This window comes from Monodelphis domestica, chromosome 1, assembly GCF_027887165.1.
Source record: "Monodelphis domestica isolate mMonDom1 chromosome 1, mMonDom1.pri, whole genome shotgun sequence".
Classification (NCBI taxonomy): Eukaryota; Metazoa; Chordata; class Mammalia; order Didelphimorphia; family Didelphidae; genus Monodelphis; species Monodelphis domestica.
The window spans coordinates 11954365-11968553 of NC_077227.1; the positions used below are offsets into that span (position 1 = coordinate 11954365).

General features: G+C 44.4%; 1 protein-coding gene across 7 annotated transcripts in view; it reads left to right on the forward strand.

Annotated features, from left to right (window-relative positions):
• The window catches only part of SGMS1 (sphingomyelin synthase 1), a 248507-nt gene that overhangs the window by 63320 nt on the left and 170998 nt on the right, over positions 1-14189 (forward strand). For all 7 annotated transcript variants that reach the window (XM_056819149.1, XM_056819155.1, XM_056819143.1 and 4 more), the window contains exon 2: positions 13139-13246. The gene's annotated coding sequence lies outside the window, so the exon portion shown is untranslated. The remainder of the gene's footprint in view (positions 1-13138; positions 13247-14189) is intronic.

The following is a 14189-nucleotide window of genomic DNA, read 5'->3' on the forward strand; positions in this document are numbered from 1 at the left end:
TCATAGTCTGGGAAGGAGAGACTGGGAGAGAGGGTGGGGAGGGAGGAAGGGGAAGGGAGATGAGAAAGGGAGGGATGTGGGGAGTGGGGGAGACAGAGACAGAGGTGGGTGGGTGGGGGAAGGGAAGGAGAGAGAGGTATCTATTAACTGATTAGGGGAGGGGTATGGATCAAGAAAAGTCTGGTGTAAATAGCAGGTGCCCTGAGCTGGACTTTGCCAGAGGCCAGGATTCTGTCCTACCAGGGGCAGGTGAGGAGGGGATTTGGGTCACACTGAGCTCCCTTGCATTAAGCTGAATAAAGGAGATTTCTTGATGGATTTCAGGTGACCAGCTGGGGGAGGCAGAAGGTCAGAGTTGAGGGATGGGAGGGGTCAGAGGAGGGGGTGTTTGTTGTAGCCCAGTGTGTGGGTATTTAAAAAAATTCTTATCTTCTGTTATAGAATTGATACTAAATATTAGCTACAACCCAGAAGTATGGTAAGGGCCAGGCCATTGATGTTAAGTGACTTGCCCAAGATCACAAAGCTAAGAAGTGTCTGAGGCCAGTTTTGACCCCAGGATCTCCAGTGTTAGGCTTGGTGCTCTATCCACTGAGCCACTTATCTGCCCCTAAAGCTTTTTTTTTTTTTTTAAACTCTTTCTGTCTCAGTAACAACTCTTAAGACAGAAGGAAAAAGGGCTAGAAAAATGGGATTAAGAGACTTGTCCTGGGTCAAACAGCTAGGAAGCATCAGGTCAAATTTGAACCCAAGTCCTCCCTAACTCCATTCACTGGCCCACCTAGCTATAGGTACATAGATTAGGTTTTTAAGAATAGGAAACCTTACCATAGTATCCTAGATCTAGAGCTGGGAGGGATCTTAGAGCACTTAATCGTTTCCTCATTTTACAGATGAAGAAACCGAGGCCTCCCCAAAACACATAAAAACAAACCTCAGTTGCTCTAGGTCATCCTCCATTCTTTTTTCAGGCTGGAGATGTGCCAGATTTAGTTTTTAGTGTTCTTTGTGGAGCTGCTCTCAGGTGTTTTTTGTTTGTCTGATTTTGCTTTCTTTGGGCTATTACCTCCCCAGGAGCCAGGATTGCCTCCTTTTTTTCCTTTCTGTCCCCAGTCTGGAGCACAGTACATGGCCCAGAGAGAGCAGTCCCTGAAGAAAGGCTTGCTTGGTGCCCTTGAACTGAGTGCAGCGACTTGGCGGAGGTCCTGGAGGCGTGAAAATGGCACAGGTGGGAGTCAGAGTTGACCTCTGGCCCTCCAGGATGCCACGTGGCCATTTTTCTCCATCTGCACCACTGCTGTTTCCATCGAGATTTTTTTTTTGAGCATCTGCTCGGGTTCTCACCTTGAACATCAATAAATAACCAGGGCTGTCCATTAGCTGGAATTGTGTTTGCTCACCTTAGCTTTCAGGAGAGGGAGGGGAGGAAATGGGCCAGAAGGAGCTGAGAATGAGCAGTTCCCTAGGAAGGGAGCAGGCAGCACAGGCTGTCCATGGATGGGTGCGGCCTCTCTCCGGTCTTTCCTGTTGTCTCTGGCCCAGGCTCCCACCAAGACTTTTCAGGAGGAGGAGATGGAAGGCCCTGAGAGACCTGGGATGGCAAAGGGAGAGTCAGTGATGTTCAGCTTGGTGGGCTTAATGGGGAGTGAGGCAGAAGACATTTCCTGTAAAAAGACTAAGTCACGTTGTAGAAGTACTAACTCTTTCCTTCCAGCATTCAAGGGTTTGGTAGGATTTGGGGGGAGGGAAGGTAGGAAAGCAGCTTTGGCCTTCCAGCCCCAGGCTCTCTCTCTGTTTCTGTCGCTCTTTTTCTCTGACTCTGTCTGTCTCTCTGTCTCTGTCTCTGTTTCTGTCTCTGTCTCTCTCTCTCTGTCTCTCTGTCTGTCTCTGTCTCTCTTTCTCTCTCTTTCTCTGTCTTTCTCTGTCTCTGTGTCTGTCTCTCTCTCTCTTGCTATTCATGGAAATGGTGATGGAGAACCGTAGTGAGCTGGCCTCTTGGGGTGGTTCATAGGATCATAGCTAGAGAACTGGAAGGGATGCCATTGGCCTTCTACACCACATAAAGAAAAAGAAACCGAGGCCTGGGGAGGCTAACAATAATAAAGGTAGTAACAACTCACCAAAATAACAGCTACAAATATCAGTTGTGGGAGTAAGTGCCATTATTATCTCCATTTTATAGATGAGGAAACTGAGGCTGAGAGAGGTACAGTCACTTGCCCAGTGACTACCTTGGTAGGGTCTGGACTCAGGTCTTCCCTCCTCTATGTCTAGCCCCATCTCTATTCCCATCTATCTTCACTCAGTGACCAAAACAATCTTCCTAGATCCCAAGTTTGACCCTGTCATCCCTGCCCATCTTCTGTAAACTGCAGAGGCTCCCAGTTACCTCCAGGCTCACATAGTAATCCCCGTTTGGCACCCCAAGCTCTTCCTACCTTTCCAGGCTCATGTCTTTCTGCACGTCCCATGACCCCTAACCAGACCTCTTTGGGGTTCCTTTGACAAAAGACCCCATCTCCCGACTGTGGGCATTTCCATTTCCTGTCCCCGTCCCTGGCACTCTGTGCCTCCTGGCTTCCTTCAAACCCTGCTGTCTTTAGCCAGCCTTCCCCCATCTGCCTTAATTCTAGGGCTTCTCCCTACTGTGATTTGGAGCTTCTTTGGACATAGCTGGGCCCGTACTTGCTCCCCCCATTGGACCGTGAGCCCCCGGAGGACCAGAACTGGCCTTTCTTCCTGTCTTGGCACAGTGCCTGGCACAGAGTCAGCTCTGAGTGAATATTTGTTTACTGCTTGTCTCTGCCCCCTAATGTCATGAATGCTATGGGAGGATTTGGTACTGTGGGGGAATAGCGGCTCTTTGGTACCTGCTGGGCTAGGTGGCTTCTGGGATGCCTTGTAAAGGGAGGCAATTAAAAGTGTATTTAATTGGGGCAGCTGAGTGGCTCAGTGGATGAAGAGCCAGACTGAGAGACGGGAGAGCCTGGCCTCAGACCCGTCTTGCTGTGTGGCCCTGGGCAAGTCACGTAACCCCCATGGCCCAGCCCTTAGCGCTCTTCTGCCTTGGAATCGATGCACAGTATTGATTCAGACAGAAGGGAAGGCCTTTTAAATAAAGTTTATTGAATTGAATTCTTGTTTATTACACTCAGCATAGTTTACTCAATAACGTTTATACTGTGATATAAGGCGCCACAATTATTAATAAACAATATAGGCTGTATGTAATTATTAATTAGCTAGCATATAAACTATCTCTGCCGGCTGTATAATTCTAGGTAATATGTAATTATGTATTCTACAGGTACGTCATTCATTGTTACTGTTGAGTTGTCTTAGACGAGTCTGACTCTCCATGAACCCATTTGGGATTTTCTTGGCCCAGATATTGGAGTGCTGGTTTGCCACATGGTCCTCCAGCTCCTTTAAAGAGGCAGAACGGAGACCAACTGGGCTAAGTGACTTGCCCAGGGTCATACTGAGGCCATGGCTTGAACTCAGGAAGTTGAGTCTCCCTGATGCAGGCCTAGTGGCATTTTCTCTGAAATTTAGAGGCCAAGGAAGTTGCTCTGGAGCTTCAGGGTTGGGACTTGACTGCTGACCCAGGGAACCCCAGATTTTCCTAAAGAGCCCTGAGGTATGACAGCTGCCCCCATGACTAATGGTCTTCTGCTTGGTAAGGAAGTAGACAATCCAGGAGGGCCAACATGTCCCTTGGCCAAATCAAAGCTTCCATCTCATGGTGCCTGAGAGGATAGCAAACTCTCCCCCCTTCCCTATGACCAGTTCACAGACTCTTCTCTCCATGTTAGAGATGAGGAAACTGAGGCTGAGAATGGAAGTGAAGGCTCTGGGGTCTCATGGTTGGTCCCCATGGTGCCCATCGCCCTCTCTGAGTTGAGACTCAGCTCTTCTCCAGTCATCCTGTCCTGTATTCGAGGGCCTGAGCAGCCATCAATATGGATTAAAAACCACATCAGTGACAGCAGTGCCATGACAGGCTTGCTGGCCCCTGGGTCCCTAGTGGAGCGGGCCAATCAGAAGGAAACTGAAGCTCCAGGGGCAGTTAGTATGTGGAGAATGGATGGAGGAGCTTTCACAAGCTTCATTGGGATTGAGCAGCAGAGGCTGCTGGGAATGTGGCCATCAAGGACGGGCTCCCTCTTGTTGGGCAGCCCTGTTGGATTGACCAGAATTGGGGCGGCCAGATCTCAACAGGCTAGAACATGGGCCTGAATCCAAGTAGGAGAGATTTATCTATGATGCGTAAATGTAAATCTTCTCTTGGAATTAAGAGATTGACCCCAAAGGGACATCGTGGGGGAGAGTGGTTAGATAGCAACCTGTGTGAAAAGCGGCTGGGGGATTCAGTGGACGCCAGGGTCCACAAAGGTAATGTCCTCTTAGATGACATTTAAGGAATAATAACAATTAATAATGATAGCAATGCTTTGGTTCTAGTGCCTGTTCTCTGTTCATTATTTATTAAAATAGTGATTTGCATTTTGTCACCCTTCACTCCCATCCCATAGATTGGGAGCCCCTTGGGGGCAGGAACTGTGGTCTTTCTTTAGCCTGGAGGTCTGTAGAAGCACAACCCCATTGCAAAAGAACCAGAGTAACACACCTACTATGTGCTCACAAAGACTGAAAATGCCCTCAAGGAGCTTGCTTTCTTTGTGGGGAGGAGACATCTGGGGCTCAGTCTGTCCTGATCCTAGTATGGGTGGCCTCTCTGGAAATGGAATTTAGATAGATCCCAGGAACTTGGAGACCCAACAGCTTGCTGGGATATGACAACCTTGTTTTATGAAACCCTCAAGGATTACCTGTGGTAGTTTGTCCTCAATTTGTCCTAGACTGAACAATAAACTTTCTAGTATCTGTTGATCTCACCTTAGATAGGAATCAAGATATAATCACATCTTGAGTATCCTTTTGTCTTTCAAGTTTCTCCCATTGCATCTGGGCCAACCCCAGGTATTCCAGCCTCTGGCTAGAATCCTCCTTCCCATGCCTCCTAGTAGCCAGTCAGTTGTTCTTCCTTTCCTGTACTCCCTAAAGCCTTGGTGGTGAACCTATGGTACATGTGCCTAAGATGGCACATACACTGTTGCTTGCCAAAATTAGTTACTAGAAAGGCAGAAGGATTTGGCTGGAGCTGCTTCCTTCCTCCTCTCCACTGCTCCTGAGGACATTTCTCCCATCACCCACCCCACTGCCCAGCAGCCCAATGGGAATACTTCCTCCATCCCCTGTCTGGGGTAAAGGGCAGGGGCATTCACATTACTTGGTCTCTAAAAGGTTTGCCATAACTGCTCTAAAGTGTATATAAAACCCCAGTTCTTCAGTTCCATGGACATTGGTGGTTGGGGAAGACATGGTTCCCAGCGTGAGTGTGGTGCTTCTTTTTTAAAAGTATAGTATATAAACCCAAGGGGTTCTGATGATGATAATAATGATGGTGGTGATGACAAAAACCGACATTTATCTGGTGCTGTAGACATTGCAGAGAGCTTTATTGCTTACTTGGCCCTCATAATAACCCAGTGATATTATTATGCCCATTTTACAGATGAGGACAATGAGGCAAACTTTTTGTAATACGATCTTATTTGATGGGGAAAAACCAGAACTGTTAAATAGTCAGAAAAATCACTCTTTAATCAAGGAAAGGGGTTCAGTGCTCTCCTTCGACCACACACCCATGCAGAGTCCCCAAACTGGAGATTCTGGTTGCTCTGGACACTGACCCAGGGGAGAGCTAAACATGCTAGAGGGACAATTCTGAGGAACAAAAGAATCTGGGGCTCCTCTATACCATTTGGGTGATCCAGGGCAAGGGAAAGATGATTGCCATTACCGTAGCTACAAGGAAATGGGCGTGTTCCAACTTTACTGGCCAGATACAATCAAGCTTGGGAAAGGAATCCTCGCTAGAGGCTGGGGTGTAAGAGAAGAAGCTACTTACAATGGATGCTGAAAGGGTCTTCCTGGGAAAGGGTCTCTGGTACAATGGGGAAGACTACCAAAAAGAGGACTTAGCATCTGCTTAGCCCCACCTAACTGGGATTGCCATTTCCTTTAGGTCCATTATTCACTCTGAAACTGCTAGCTTTCAGGGTGAATTCTCATGGGAACAGGGAACAAGTACACGCTTTGGGATCTCCAATTTACAAGCTAGTCCTAAAACTTGGGGTTCATCAGATTTTACTAGGCTACATACAAGTGGGGGGTTTCTAGATTCCATGTTGACACCCCCCCACCCCCTGGAGGCAGATGCTATTAGGATCCCCACTTTCCAATTGGGGAAAACTGCGGTAGACAGAAGGTAAGTGACTTAGCCCAGTAGATTCCACAGATAGGGAGTGTCTAAGGCTGAATTTGAACTCAAGGCCCAGGCTCTCTCCACAGCACCTCTTCAAATGCCTCCTGAGTGGACCACAGATCTGTAAATCGAACTCTAGTCAACCCTTTCCCTCAGATCAGTGTCGTTTAAAAAAAAATGCTTGAAGTATTCATTTTGTTCTTAAGAAGCAGAACCTTTTAAGCGGCTGGGAGATGAGTCCCCAGATCATGTGATTAGAGGGAAAGCATTTCTGTTGCCACTTTAAAGGAAGTGCCACCTGAGACCTTGGGATTCCTGCTGTGCCTTTCATCCTAGACCAGACTTCTCCTTTCCTGCTTTCAGTATTCATTACAATTGATTGCCTTGTGCCCCTTTCTCTGGGGACCTTTGAGATGCTTTTCTTGATGGTGTGCTCATGCAGTTCCCAGAATGCATTAGGCTGGGGCTGGGCTTTTGAAAATATCTTGAAACTTGCTGCTTTCCATGAACATTTGCTTTCTGTCTTTCCAAGCACAACCCCACCCTCTTCACCTTACATTAAGTATCAAAGGCAAAGCCTTTCTGTTTTGGATGGGCCTTAAGTATTGGGCGCTTTGGATTGGCACCAAGAGATCTAACAAATCTCTGCCTCTGGTTGTGCAACACCCTGGAGGCTACCTGGGCAGAGAGGAAACATTCCTGCTCTCAAGGAGCTTCTGTTCTACTCATTAATTAGACCTTTCTTTATGCCAGCACACCCTTTAATCAGCCAATCTATAGCCATCTGTTACTCCCTCCCTGACTAGACTTTGGGGTTACCAAGACAAAGAGGAGGTGGCCCCCCCCTCTGTCCTAGTGACGTAGTCCTGCCCTTTGGAGGTAGACCTAGAGGTAGTCTCTAGATACAAAACATGCAATACAGGAGTTTGGGGGAACCAGGGAAGGCTGCAGAAGAGGTAGAGAAGGCAGCTCTAGCATCCAGTGGGACCAGGACCTACCTGCCTCCTACGGAAGGGGATGCTTGCGTGGAGCTTTGAAGGAAACCAAGGATTCCAAGGGTTCTAAGAGGTAGAGATGAAGAGGAAATGTAGGAGATTGTCTCCAGCTAGTGAGCTCTCCAGAAGAAAAGGCAATGCAGGGTTTTGAGTTGGGCATTTTTCTTGTGATCACACTGCTCTTTCCTCCTCCCAACTCTCCACATGATGAACCAGGACTAAATGAATGTTTGGGTTTGGGAAAAAATCATCCAGCTGGAAATTTATTTTGAAAGTTGAGCAGTAGGTAAGAAGCATTAAGCTCTCATAATTATTCTTGTAAATTGTTGTGTTGCAAAGAAGGGAACCAGTGAGGTTCCATGGTTGTAGAGCTGCAGATTTACACGAGGGAGAGATCTTCAAGGTCTTCTGGTCCCATTCCCTTATTTTACAATGGAGAAAACCCATATCCTTTCAGTACAGAGTATCTGGATTCATGGGATTGAAGATTTCGAACTAGAAGTGGTTTTAGAGGCCATCTAGTCCATTCTGTACCCTTCATCTTTGGTTAGGTGTCCAGAGCACCAGCAAGTTTATTCTCATTGAAGAAGCTGAGAAGATCCCACTTATCATCTTGGCTTAATTGATTCTCTTTAGGCATTTGGGTTTCCTGGCTAGTGACCCCATCATCAGGGGAAAAAAAAGTCATTTCATGCATGTGGCAACCTTGAAAAGCACAGGACCAGCAAAGTAGTTACAAGAACAAGTCTTTAATCGGGACCAGGGAGACAGTGCTCTAAGGGCCACCACCTAGAGATAAGCTCTGGGAACACTGTCTCCTGGAAAAGAAGGGGATTTTCCAATGAACTGGAGAACTTGGGGTCTTATGTACCCTTGGGGGAATACAGGCAAAGGAGGACAATTGGTTGGCTGACATGGAGACAAGGGAAGGAGGAATCCAGCCAGGAGTTGTTCTACCTGGGAGAGGCCTAGATACCTTGGGAGAAACTTCCAAGACAAAAGGGTACTTAAGATTTGGCTTTATCTATTAATTCTGTCTTAGCTGAGATCCTTGGGTACTGTAAGGTTTATTGTTCAGTCTAAGACAAAGGTCAGTTTGAGAGTTCCTTGAAGTTGAGTTCCCAAAGTGGGGCAAAATTAAATTTGAGGGTTCCATAAAGCAAGGTCATCCCATGTATAACCCACATTGAATTCTTTGCCAGCTCCAGGAGGGCAGAGGGAAGGAGGGAGGGAGACAGTTTGGATCATGTCACTTCAGGAAACTTATGTGGAAATTTGTTATTACACATCATTGGTAAAATCAAATCAAATCACATCATTGGTATCCTTTGTATATTATCTGTTTTCCCACTCAAACTCTCTCTCTACTCTCTCCCAGAGAACTATCTCTAATAACAAAGAAGGAAAAAGGAAGAAAATCTTAAAACCTTATTAAAAAAAAGCTTATCACATAAATGACTTGTATGTGATGTTCTGCACCTCTGGTGCCTCACCCCAGCCAGCTGGGGCAGGAGGGAAGCTCAAGTGTCTTCTTAGTCCTGTCTCTGTGGCCACTCTTGGATAGTTTAATTTTATGGTTTTGACTGGTCATTCTCTCCATTTTCATGGTTATAGTTGTTGTATAGGTCTGTGGTGGTGAGCCTATGGCACATATGTCAGAGGGGCCACTCAGAGCCCTCTGTGTGGGAATATGCCCGCTGTTGCCCCAGCACAGAGTTCATTAGTAGAAAGCTAGAGGGATGGGGGTAGGGGGAGGGAAGGCTGTTCCCCTTCCCCTCTCCTTAAGGCATTTCTCACATCATCCACCACTCTAAAAGGTTTGCCATCACTGGTATGAGTGATTTTCCACTTCGCATCAATTCATATAAATCTTTCCACATTTCTTTTTAATCTTATTCCTTGTTTCTTCTAGCCCAATGGACACATGCTTTGTGGTCCATGTATCACATTTTGTTTAGCCATTTGCCAGTTATTGGGCATCTATTTTCTTGGAAATCCTCACCCCTCTTGGTAGGATATTCTCTCTTTGCTCCCTTTTTTGTGTAGTGGGGACCTGACCTTTCTTTCTCTCTGGCTTTTTTGAAGTATGTGCCTACCAGTGAAATCTCTGGGTCAATGGGTATGGCTGTCTAGTCACTTCCCTTGTATGATTCCCCAGTGCTGTGAATATAACCCTTCTAACCAAGCATTCACGTACCCGTCTTCCTCCACTGACCATTCGCGTCTTTTGTCACCTTTCCCAATTTGCTACCCACCTCTCATTTTACAGAGGAGAGAACTGATGCCCAAGTTGCTTAAGCAATTTGTTCAGTATCACATTGGTTTGAGTTTGGGTCATCTGATTCTGAATCCTTTGCTTCCTGCTGCCCGTCTGATGCTGCCTCCTTTTTGGGGGAGGTTACAGTATTGACAAATTAAGTGACATAGTTATTTCATATAATGCTGATGATAATAGTAGCTGACATTCCGGCAGTTTTGCAAAGCACTTAGGTTATCTTTTGGATCTCACACCCATTTTCTGGGATCAGGTGCTGCAATATTCTCACCAATTTAAAACAGAGAAGAAAATAAACTCCAGTTGATACTCAGCCAAGGTCTCACACCTTGGAAGTGTCTGAGGCAGCATTTGAATGGACAGACGTCTTCCTCACTCCAAGGCCATCCATCTCTCCATTTGTTCCCCTCAGGTTGCTTCTGCCTATGAGTGAATGTCAGTGTCAAGCCCTCTTTTTGGTTGTCATTCATAAGAAAAAGACAGCTCATTCATTTATAAAAATAATAATAACAAGCCGAATAAGCTCTTTTGGGAGCTTGTCAAAGTGCCTAGAAAATCCTGGAGAAGGAAGGAGAGATTGACATTGTGTAAGAGGGAGCTGAATGCATTATCCATGCAGTTTGCTCAGAGTTATTTTCTGTCTATCTGCAGGATTTCATTTTGGGAACAAGTACAAGTTGCTTTCAAAAAGTCTGGTGGGACTACTATTTAACACTGTACTAGAAACACTAGCAGTAGCAATTAGAGAAGAAAAAGAAATTGAAGGGATCAAAGTAGGCAATTAGGAGACTAAACTATCACTCTTTGCAAATGACATGATGGTCTACCTAGAGAATCCAAGAAAATTCACTAAAAAGCTAGTAGAAATAATCAATAACTTTAGCAAAGTTGCAGGGTACAAAGTAAACCCACGTAAATCATCAGCATTCCTATATGTTTCCAACAAAACTCAGCAGCAAGAGTTAGAAAGAGAAACTCCATTTAAAATCACTCTAGACAACATAAAATACCTGGGAATCTACTTGCCAAGACAGATTCAGGAATTATATGAACACAACTACAAAACACTTTACACAAATAAAAGTAGATCTGAACAAATGGGAAAACATCAATTGCTCATGGGTGGGATGAGCTAACATAATAAAAATGACAATCCTGCTTAATCTGCTTATTCAGTGCCATACCTATCAAACTACCAAAATACTATTTTTACAGAATTAGAAAAAAATGTTACAAAGTTCATCTGGAAGAACAAAATATCAAGAATATCAAGGGAACTAATGAAAAAAAAATGTGAAGGATGGTAGCCTAGTGTTACCAGATCTCAAACTATACTATAAAACAATGGTCATCAAAATAATATGATACTGGCTTAGAGATAGAAGGGTGGATCAATGGAACAGTAGTGAGATAGTATTCGATAAACCCAAAGATCCCAGCTTTTGGAACAAGAACCTACTATTTGACAAAAGCTGGTGGGAGAATTGGAAAACAGTATGGGGGAAATTAGGCTTAGATCAGCATCTTCTACCCTATACCAAGATTAACTCAGAGTAGGTAAATGACTTAAAGATAAAGAGGGAAATCATAAACAAATTAGGTGAACATAGACTAGTATACCTGTCAGATCTGTGGGAAAGGAAGGAATTTAAGACCAAGCAGGAGATAGAGAATATTACAAAATGTAAAATGAATAATTTGATTACATTAAATTAAAAAGTTTCTGTACAAACAAAACCAATGCAACCAAAATTAGAAGGGAAGCAACAAATTGGGGAAAAATTTTTATAACAAAAAACTCAGAAAAAGGTCTCATTTCTCAAATTTATAAGGAGCCAAGCCAATTGTACAAAAAAAAATCAAGTCATTCCCCAATTGACAAACAGTCAAAGGACATGTATAGGCAGTTTTCAGATAAAGAAATCAAAGTTCTTGATAAGCACATGAAAAAGTGTTCTAAATCTCTCATAATTAGAGAAATGTAAATCAAAACAACACTGAGGTACCACCTCACACCTAGCAGGTTGGCCAATATGACAGTGAAGGAAAATAATAAATGTTGGAGGGGATGTGGCAAAATTGGGACACTGATACATTGCTGGTGGAGTTGTGAATTAATCCAGCCATTCTGGAAGGCAATTTGGAACTATGCCCAAAGGGCTTTAAAAGAATGAATGTCTTCTGATCCAGCCACAGCACTGCTGGGTTTGTACCCCAAGGAGATAATAAGGAAAAAGACTTGTACAAGAATATTCATAGCTGCGTTCTTTGTGGTGGCCAAAAATTGGAAAATGAGGGGATGCCCTTCAATTGGGGAATGGCTGAACAAATTGTGGTATATGTTGGTGATGGAATACTATTGTGATGAAAAGAATGATGAACTGGAGGTTTTCTATATGAATTGGGAGAACCTCCATGAACTGATGTAGAGCAAAATGAGCAGAACCAGGACAGAAAGTAAACCGTTGTGGAACAATCCAGTGTAATGGACTTTGCTAGCAATGCAAGAAGCCAGGACCCTCCTGAAGGCTTATGGGAAAGAATGCTAACTAACCACATTGAAAGAAAGATCTGTGGGAGTAGAAATGCAAAAGAAACCCCATGTGGTCATTTGTCACATGCGTATATAGGCATGTGATTTAGGGTTTCAGCTTTAAAAGATTGCTCTATAGCAACAATGATTAATATGGAAATAGGTATCAAGTGATGATATTTGTACAACCCAATGGAATTGCTTTTCAGCTCTGGGAGGGAGGAGGGAGGAGGGGAGGAAAAGAAAATGAATCATGTAAACATGAAAAAATACTTAAAATAAAAATTAATTTACAAAAGAATATAAAAATAAATAAATGGGGAAAAATTAGTCTTAAAAAAAAGTCTGGTGAGAATTTGCAGCAGGGTGTACCCTAGTGGCTAGATGTAGAGTCAGGAGGACCTGGGTTCAAGTTCCTCTACTAATACCTGCTGACTATGTGACCCTGGATAAGTCACTGCCCTTTTTTTAAGACTATGGGGAATTGAAGAGTTGTTTGTAGAGAGTTTCCATGCTGGGAGCTCTGGATACTGATGCCAACACAGGTTTGGACCAAAAGTCCAAAGCCAAGCCTGTGATTTTTGAGAGGGTATTTAGAGTGAGCTGGTGAAAAAACCAGATCTGGTTGGCAGATGCCAGTGGACATAGCTTCTTCCAGGTCTATTTAGCCTTCAAGCATTAGGTTTTCTGAGCCTCAGTTTCCTTTTCTGTTAAATGAGGATGATAAGACCTCAATGTCAGACCCTGCAGGCCACATGTTTCGCATCTTCCAACTCACTGTATACATGGGAACAATAACAATTATTGTTGTTGTTTTTTTTTTGCTTGGTTGGGTTGTCCTGGTTTAATTCGATCACTCAGTAAGCAATTATTAAGCCCCTACTATGTGCCAGGCATTCCACTAGTGTTGGAGCTAAAGAGGCCAAAGGCAGCCCCTGCTCCCAAGGAGCTTCCCAGCCCATGGCGCCACCCCTCATCTGGCCTTTCCTTTCATTTCTTTCCAGATCGGCAGCTCCTTCCCTGGCTTGCTCTCTTCTGGGAAGTCTTCAGTAACCCAGGCTCACCTCCAAGAATCGATGAGGCCTTAGTCGAGTGAGCAACAGAAAGCAGAGGTAAGACCTGAGTCCAAGCGACAACAGGGAAGAGCAGTAACGCCTCTGGGTGGGGGAACCAGGCTGGGGTCCCTGTGGGTGACTGAACCGATCTTACTCTAAGAAAGGGTGACGGAGAATTCAGAGAAGCTGAGAAGACTGGGCTAAACTGAGCCAGGGAAACAATGTTGTAGGTGATTGTTACCGTGTAACAGAAACAAAGACTGAAACCAAAACCATCCCTGGAGCCTCCACTCGGGAATCTTCTTTCTTTGCAGAAGGGTGGAGTGGAGAAGGAGGGCATTGTGGGTAGGGAACTCCTAAGAACATTCCTAGTGCAAACCCCTCTGAGTCAGGGAGAGCAGAGGAATACATTTGGAAATGCAGGAATCAGTTCTAAGATTATAGATTTAGAGGACTCTTAGCAATCATCAAAGCCAGAACTCTGTTTCTACTAATGAGGGAACTGAGGTGAAGAGACTTCAAGTGAATTCCCCAGGATTTACAAAGTTGATCATTTTCTGAGGTAGGATTTGAATTCAGATCCTTCCATAGCCTCTATGATTTCTCTGAGGCCATTTAGTCTAACCCCTTCATTTTATAGGTGAGGAAATCAATCAGTCCTTCAAGGAACATTTATAGAGCACCTATTGTGTGCCAGGCATTGGGAGCACAAAGAGAAGACAATAACAATAATAGTAATATAGATAGGATTTGTTGGATTTGAACCCAGGTCCTCTTATTCAGATCCATAGCATTTCCAACTGTGACATAATGCTATTGCTATTTATGCTAATTAAAAATAGATACAATTAAAAGCATAAACGAGGAAAAGAAACCAACAAAAATTTGAATAAAAAAAATCCACGTACTCCAATCAACCCGTTAAGGCCCCTCCTCTCCATTTCCACTCTTGTCACTTGGCTCTTGGGGGGGTGGAATGGGGATTTATACTCTTCTTTCC